Raw genomic sequence first — 8752 nt, forward strand, 5'->3', positions numbered from 1 at the left:
TCAAGTGTCTGAGGACAAAAATTAAGACTGGCGTGCCTGTGCAATACTGAGGAAGTGATGCACTGGCAATGATGCAGTCTTTCAGATGAGATGTTAAAACAATATCTCATTGTCTGTTTGGAGATATGTAAAATATCCTAGTGCACTGTTTCGAAGAAGAGCAGGGGAGCTAACCACTGTGACTTGTCCAAAAAACATCGTTCAATCAACAACACAAAAACAAATAACATTGTGAAAGTTTGCTGTCAGACGATTGGTTGTTGTGACAATAGCAGCAACACTTTGTAAAATGGTTTAAGAGTTCAGGGGTTGTAAAGAAACATTTCATAAACAAAAGCCTTTCTACCTTATTCCTTTCTCACCACCGTAAACAGTGTTTTGCTTTATGATCCCTTGGAGTTTGAACACTCACTTATACTCCACCACTTTAGCAGCAGTTTGTATGTATCAAGAAGAGTCACTGAACTCAAAACATTAATTCTGTTTTCTCTCCACACATGCTGTCAGCCCTCTGAGTTTCTCCAGCAATTTCTGTTTTTGTTTGTTTCAGATCTCCAGAATACACAGTTCTTTGTTTTGTTTTACTATGCACTAAACCTGTCATATGAGTACACTGTTACCTGCCTGTTGCATTTGGAAGTTCTGCTGCAGTCAGCATCCATAAAACCAACAATGTCTAAACAGCGATGTCTAAGTTGTGTATATGATTCCATTCATTCAGAGGGTCAGTTATTAATAAATAAGATGATTGCAAGTGATCACCATTTGTTGGCAGCTGTCTATATTCTGCATTCCAATGTCATTGACATAGATGTCCCTCAATTCAAGGGTAATGTCTACTCAGGATCGAGGGTTTCTGCAATGCATCTTCATGTGACTGCACAGGCTGATTCTTGACCTGCAAATTTTTTGGGCATAAGAGGCAGGTTTTTTTATGAGGTGTCTTCCTTTTTTTTATTCTCTATTGTTGCTGTATCTCATCATTTAGGCATTTGGACTTAAAGCTGTTGAAGTTTGATGGACAAATTGTCATCATTTTGAACAATTGGTACAAGCTCCTCTCAGTCATTAATGTCAATGCTGCCATGTTTTAGTAAGAGCAAAAGAGTGTCTTTGAGGTGTTTTCTTTGTCCTTCCCTGGAACACAGGCCACTTAAGAGTCGAGAAAACTGGACCTGTCAAGGGAGACACCATTCAAGCATGCATCCATTGTGGTTGATATTGCAGGAAGTTTTATTGAAATCTGATAGAGGTGGTTCAAGAAGGATGTTATTGTTTGTTTGATGGCTGTGTTTATTATGAATGCCACTAGCAAGTGGGGAACAGTAAGCATGCGTGTGTACGAACATGGAGTGACATCTTGGCATCATCATCTGTGTGTGCCTCTATTTTATCTGCCAGTTTGACATTTGGAGGAAGAGGTGGATCATACCTTGTCCAAAATTAAGGGGGGAGCAGCAGGTTGAAGCTTATTCTGAAGATATGAATCAGTTTCAGTCTGTTAAGGATTAAATCTTCTGTCATGCCCGCCTTGGGTGAAATGCAGGCAATGCCAATGAAAACTGTGGGACAACGGCAGATAACGTAAAACACCTGGAGGGAGAAGTGTGGTGATTACAATGAGTAAGTTGTAAAATTTTGTACAAGTAGAGGTTGCTGTAGCCCAGCAGAGATAGTTTTACACTTCACAAAGAGAAGACTGGCTCTTCCTACGTAAACATGCAATGAATGATCGTTTGACCTGATTTCCTGAGTTCTCTTAAAATTTTGTCAGGTTATCTGGTATAAGCATTGGTGCATGTACAGCCACTGTCTCAGCCCCAACCACCAGGCATGGTCTCCTAGTTCTGCGAAGGACCATTCCCCTTCATCAGTTAGAGCAGCTAGAGAGGGCCATGTAGTGAGGTAGCAGCATTTTTGGTGTTATGACTGATCACTCTTTTCAACGTCATTGAATCCAGAGAATTTAATAGAGATATTGCTGGTGGAATTTCCCCAATGCTTTGTGTTGCTGACACAGAGTGTAGATCTCACTGCATTACAGGAGTGTGGTGTGACAAATGCTCCAAATTCTAGGATGTTTGTTGATGTTTGGAAGACTTTGTTGCCAAACACTTGCTTCTGCTTTTGGATCAATGTCAATGGTGGCTTTTTGAGAGGGCTGGCTGCCAATGGACAGGAAGCACTTAACATATAAGAGAGTCTGCCTTTCATTAAAGGCATCCACTTTAGGTCTTATACTCAAGGCAATTGCGATCATATCAGCATTTGAGGACTGTGATGACATTTCTTACACATCTCATATCTGAAGGACATCCCACAGGCAAGTGGGACTAGTTCATTTTAAGAAACCTGGTCAGCAAGGATGAGTTGGGCCGAAGAGTTTGTTTCCATGCTGTATGACTCTATGACTCTATGACTCAAACCTGCAGAGTCTTGATGTGAGCAAAAGTCCATTAGCTCTGAAGGCATCAGCTGGAAATAATTGGAGCCACAAGTTTTGTTGTTTTTCTTCCATTTGATTGCTTGTTGCAGCAATCTCCCATCAATGCTGCTCCACACCATTACTGCAGTCTACCACATGGTTTTGGGAGATAACCTGGGGAAAATATGCTGCCACAGTGAATTCCTGGTTGAGGTGTTGTTTGAAATTTACTTTTCAGACTTGAAGGATGGCATTGTCATTCTTAAGAAAAGAAGCTTGATCCTATGAGTGAAGGTGTTTTTGTTCATTTGACTTCCATCTATAAAAGGCCCTAGCGGCTTCAAGAAAGTTCTGTATGTCATGGCGATCTGTTGGATTTCTCAAGTTTTCTCCTTCCACTGCCTATTTTATTTTGTAGATTTTTCTTTGGGTGTTAACCTTGAGCAGTTGAAATACTGCATTCTTGACTTGTGACACGTTTCTACAATGACTTGGAGATAACCTATAAGTAAATTGGCTATTACTCTGGACGGAACAAAATCACACATTGAATAATTCTTCACATTTTGCGTTTGGTGTTAAATTTTTTGTCAAGTGTTTATAACCGAAAACAAATTGGATTTAAATAGAAATAAGTGATTCTGTCACAGTATAAAACAGTGCAAAGTGAATTAGGATTTGTGTTGCATTGATGTAGATTATGCCATAACTCACAAGTGGGGCAATGGCATCCAAGTTATATAGTGTAATTTACGTAGTATTTCTAAGTTACTTTATATTTTATTAAAATGATAAATATTCATCGAGTTAATCAAAGTGTATTTAAAATATTTCTTGTTTTTTGCTTCGAGGTAAAGGGGCTAGCAGTACTGTTAGTGTCCTATGAGTATGGAATGTAATGCATTGTTCAGAAGCATGCAGTGAATATGAAATAGATGTTCATGTAGACCATGACATATTTTATATTTCATTACATTTCTCATTATTTATAAGTGCACTACTCTAAGAACCTTCAATAATACCAAACCTACTTTTCACTTAAAACTACATTCCCACTTTTTACAATTTTTGCAAAACCATTATGATGCAGTACACTAAATTTACATCATAATATTAAAACATTGTATTTATAAAGCACTTTTTCTGACTACTGAATGTCTCAAAACAACTTTACAGAAAATGAAGTACATTTGAAGTGTTGTAATTTGCTGTTTTTAGGAAGTGCTATCTCTATGATACTGATGTATAAATATTAACTGACATATTAGGAATAATTTGTCTTCTTTCTGCAAAACAGTAGCATGGGATCTTTTACCACCACCAGAGAACCCAGACAGCGTCACTGTTTAACATCTCATCTGCAAGACAGAGTATCACAAAATGCTGCATCCCCTCAGCCCTGTACTTTTGTATCAGCCTTGATTTTGTGTTCAAGTCCTGGAGTGGGGCTTGAACCAACAACTCAGAGCAAGGATGTTACTGACTGAACCGTAAGACATTTGCTGGAGGAAAATGGATTCCTGTAAGTGAGTTAAAGGTATTATTTAAATTGTGAGTATTCAATAATGCTGTCAAGTTTCTGAATAAATTTCAAGGATAAGTTTCATCTAAGAACCAAAATCGGCTTACAGCCCTAAATTTATTCTGACTCCTCTCTTGGCTGCCTCTATATGCTTTCATCTTTGATGTACAGTAAAGAAAGTTCTTTAGGGGGATTAAATCAATCTGCTACTAATAAAAGGGAGGATTAATGTATAACCTTTTATATAAGAAAAATCTATGTAAGTCCTACACAAATAATAGAAATTGTAAAATGAGAAGGAACACCTCAGAATACTTAGCAAGATGTATCTTTGACTAACAGAATCCCTGTGGTGCAGAAACAGGTGATTCAACACATCAAGTCTGCACAGACACTCTGAAGAGTATCAGACTGGACCCACCCTATCCCCATAACCCTGCATTTAGCAGGGCCAATCCACCTAACCTGCATATTTGTGGTCTGTTGTACAAAACTATAGCACCTGGTGGAAACCTATGCAGACATGGGGAGAATGTGTAAACTCTATGCAGACAGTTATCCAAGGCTGGAATCAAACCCAGGTCCCTAGTGCTGTGAGGCACAGTACTAACCACTGTGACACCATGCCGCCCATTTAGATTATGAAAAATCTGAAATATGTAAATTAACCACTACTATGAGAGTGTCGGGGAGGCAATGGCCTAGTGGTATTATCGCTGGACTGTTAATCCAGAGACCCAGATAACATTCTGGGGACCTGGGTTCGAATCCCACAACAGCAGATGGTGGAATTTGAATTCAATAAATATCTGGAATTAGGAATCTAATGATGACTGTGAATCCATTGTCAATTCTTGGAAAAACCCATCTGGTTCACTAATGTCCTTTAGGGAAGGAAACTGCCATCCTTACTTGGTCTGGCTGACACATGACTCCAGACCCACAGTAATGTGGTTGACTCTTAACTGCCCTCTGGGGGATTAGTGTTGGGCAATAAATGCTGCCTAACCAGTGATGCCCTCATCCTGTGATTGAATAAAGGAAAAAAAAACAGCTTCAATGTTCTGTACTGGTAACTCACAATCCACACACAACACATGTTAGAGATGATGAGTGCAATCAATGGTGTTGATGTCACTTTAATTATGAATGTTAATGTTGAGGGATAATTGGCCTGTTTACAAAAAGATGAATTGTTGGAAAATCTCAGCAGGTTCTTTCACATCTGTGGAGAGAAATCAGAATTAATGTTTCTGGTCCAGGGACCCTTCTTCAGAACTGATGGTAGCTAGGAAAAGGATCCTTTTTGTACAGAAGATGGCGTGGACAGAGGGGCAAGTTACACGACAAGTGGAGATAGAGCCCAATGTTACTGATGACACTAATGTCAGTCACTAATAGTCCCCATTAACAGCTATTCATTCCCCCAGTCTGACCTTTAACCAGTCTTCTGACAACAGTGTGTGGAGCTGGAGGAACACAGCAGATCAGGCAGCATCAGTGGAGCAGGAAAGCTGATGTTTTGGGTCTGGACCCTTCTTCAGAAATGGGAAGGGGGAAGGGAGCTGGGAAATAAATAGGGGGAGGAAGGGTGGGGCTAGGGAAGGAAGGTGGGATGGTGATAGGTGGATGCAGGTAGGGAGTGTTTGGGATTGGTCAGTGGGATGGGTGAGGAAGAAGATGAACAGGTTGTGTCAGGTCAAAGAGGCAGGAATGAGAGGGAGGTTTGGCCATGGGATGAGGCCAGGGGTGGGGAGATTTTAAAACTGGTGAATTCTATGTTAAGGCCATCGGGCTGTAGGCTCCCGAGGTGGAATATGAGGTGTTGCTCTTTCAGTTTGCGTATGGCATCATTGTGGCACTGGAAGAGGCCTAGGATGGACATGTCATCAAGGGAGTGGGAGAGGGAGTTAAAATGGCTGGTGACTGGAAGGTGTTGTCAATTATCGTATACAGAGTGCAGGTGCTTCACGAATCGATCCCAGTGTTGAACTGGACGTCAAACTCTCTTCCGCTGCCTCCACCTCCATGCCTGCTTATTTGATCGGGAATCTAACCCACCCTCTGTAGACCCCTTCTCCCACCTCCATCAAACCTCATCCTCCTGGACACCACCCCGCGGCCTCCTACCCTCCTTCTTTATTTCCAGCCGCCATCATGACATAGATTGCCTTAATTTCTCCACCCCTCTCACTCACTGCAACCTCTCCCCGATGGAATGCACAGCCCTCCGTTCCAACCCTCACCTCAGCATCAAACCCGAGGATAAGGCGGAGGGCGCACTGACCTCTACATCGCAGAGGCCTCTGACACCTCCTCCTACCATGCCCTCAATTATGACCCCACCCCTGACCACTAAATCATCGTCTCTCAAGCCATTCATAACCTCATCACCTCAGGTGACCTCCCACCCACAGCCTCAACGCCGACATCTATTTCAAACCCACTGACTCCCGTAGTTACCTGGACTACGCCTCATCTCACGTACCCTCCTGCAAGAATGCAATCCCTTATTCCAAATTCCTCTGCCTCCACCACATCTGGTCCCAAGATGGAGCGTTCCATTCCCAGACATCCCAGATGTCGTCCTATTGCAAGGACCTCCAGCGATCAAAAATGCCCTCAACCACATCTCTTGCATTTCCTGCACTTCTGACCTCAAACCCCCTCCCCCCAACAAAAATAAAGAGAGAATCCCCCTTGTCCTCACATATCACCCCACCAACCTCCACATCCAGTGTATCATTCTCTGCCACTTCCGCCACCTGCAATCCGACCCTACAACCAAAGAGATATTTCCCTCCACACCCCTATCTGCCTTTCGTAGGGACCGCTCACTCCGTGACTCCCTCGTCTGCTCCACTTTCCCCACTTACTCCACTTCACCCGGCACCTTTCCCTGCAACCGCGGGAAGTGCTACACCTGCCCCTACCCCTCCCCCCTCACTTCCATCCAAGACCCAAAGCAAACTTTTCACATCTGACAGGGGTTCACCTGTACATCTTCCAACCTGGTCTACTGTATCCGTTGCTCCCAATGTAGCCTCCTGTACATCAGTGAGACCAAGCGCAGACTCGGGGACCATTTCATGAAGCATTCTTATTGCGGTAATCATCAACACCTTCTGGTTGCCAACCATTTTAACTCCCCCTCCCACTCCCTTGATGACACGTCCATCCTGGGCCTCTTCCAGTGCCACAATGATGCCACACACAAACTGGAGGAGCAACACCTCATATTCCACCTCGGGAGCCTTAACATAGAATTCACCAGTTTTAAAATCTCCCCAACTGCAGCCTTATCCCATGACCAAACCTCCCTCTCATCCCTGCCTCCTTGACATGACACAACTTGTTCATCTTCTTCCCCACCTATCCGCCCTACCCTTCCCATCAGTCAATCCCCACCACCCCCTACCTGCATCCACATATCACCACCCCACCTACCTTTCCCCAGCCCCACCCATCCTCTCTTTTGCCTCCTTGACCTGACACAACCTGTCTATCTTCTCTCCCACCTATCCGCCCCAACCATCCCATTGACCAATGCCCACCACTGCCTACCTGCATCTACCTATCACCATCCCTTCTACCTTTCCCCAGCCTCACCCCTCCTCCCTCTATTTACTTCCCAGCTCCCTTCCCCCTCCCCATGTGTGAAGAAGAGTCCCGACCTGAAACGTCAACTTTCCTGCTCCTCTGATGCTGCCTGGCCTGCTGTGTTCCTCCAGCTCCACACTGTGTTGTCTCTAACTCCAGCATCTCCAGTTGTTGCTATCTCCGAGTGACTTTTAATCAGTCCTTTGTCTGTCCTAATGTTTTTCTCTCTCGTTGGGCTCTGTGTTGATCCACTCCTTTTATCCTCTCCTGTTCTGGTGATTTTACTGCTGTTCCACCCCCTACTAAATTCTCAATTAAAACCAAATTTCGAATTAAACTCACTTAGCTGCTGTCTCAATCAGGTGCAGGCTCCCTCACATATACCATTTCCCTTTATTGATCACACTGTTTAAAATCTTTTCTTCTACAGATCTTGGTCCAAGTATTTACATTAACGAGATGGTTTAGAAAATTAAATCAAATTGGTCAAATTCACAGATGAAACTGAGCTTTGGGAAGAAAACAGGAGTTAAAAAATATATTTATATTATACCCATCACTTCCTCAAGACATTCTAAAGTGCTTTAAAGCCGTTAAAATTGCACAGAGATCTAGTTAATGGTTTTTCTAAAATAGGCAAACATGTTAATTTATACACAGCAAGATGTCACAAAAAGAAAGGTAAGTACTTTTTCTCATGATATGCACTGAGGACAAATGTTGGCCAAGATACTTGGAGAATTCTATGCTTTTCAAATTATGCGTTAGGTCTTTTTACACCAACCTGGGCAAGCAGGGGTGCCTTGGTTTAACATCCTATGCCAAGTACATTGTATTGTATTGTAGTTTTTAGAGCGGAGCTTCAACTTACAACCCTGTGATTCAGAGGTGAATATGCTACTACCCAGATAAAGTAGATAGTATTATTGTGCAGCCTGATAAAGTAATACAGACAAGTTCAAAACAGCACATAATGGAATGAAGAAATAGCTAATGATTAAGTGAAAAGGGATCTAGATGATAGTAGATTTGGAACTGATCATACTATATTCCACAGAGTAACAATAAATAAAAGGAACAAAGTTAAGGAATTCATTATTGCCATAGAAGTATTATTCAAATTATGCTCATAGGAAGTGTGTGCACACACAAATTTTTAATCTCCATACAAAATGCTAATGAGAAATTTAAGTGACTCTGTGAAT

The sequence above is a fragment of the Rhincodon typus genome, chromosome 25 (genome assembly GCF_021869965.1).
Source record: "Rhincodon typus isolate 14 chromosome 25, sRhiTyp1.1, whole genome shotgun sequence".
Classification (NCBI taxonomy): Eukaryota; Metazoa; Chordata; class Chondrichthyes; order Orectolobiformes; family Rhincodontidae; genus Rhincodon; species Rhincodon typus.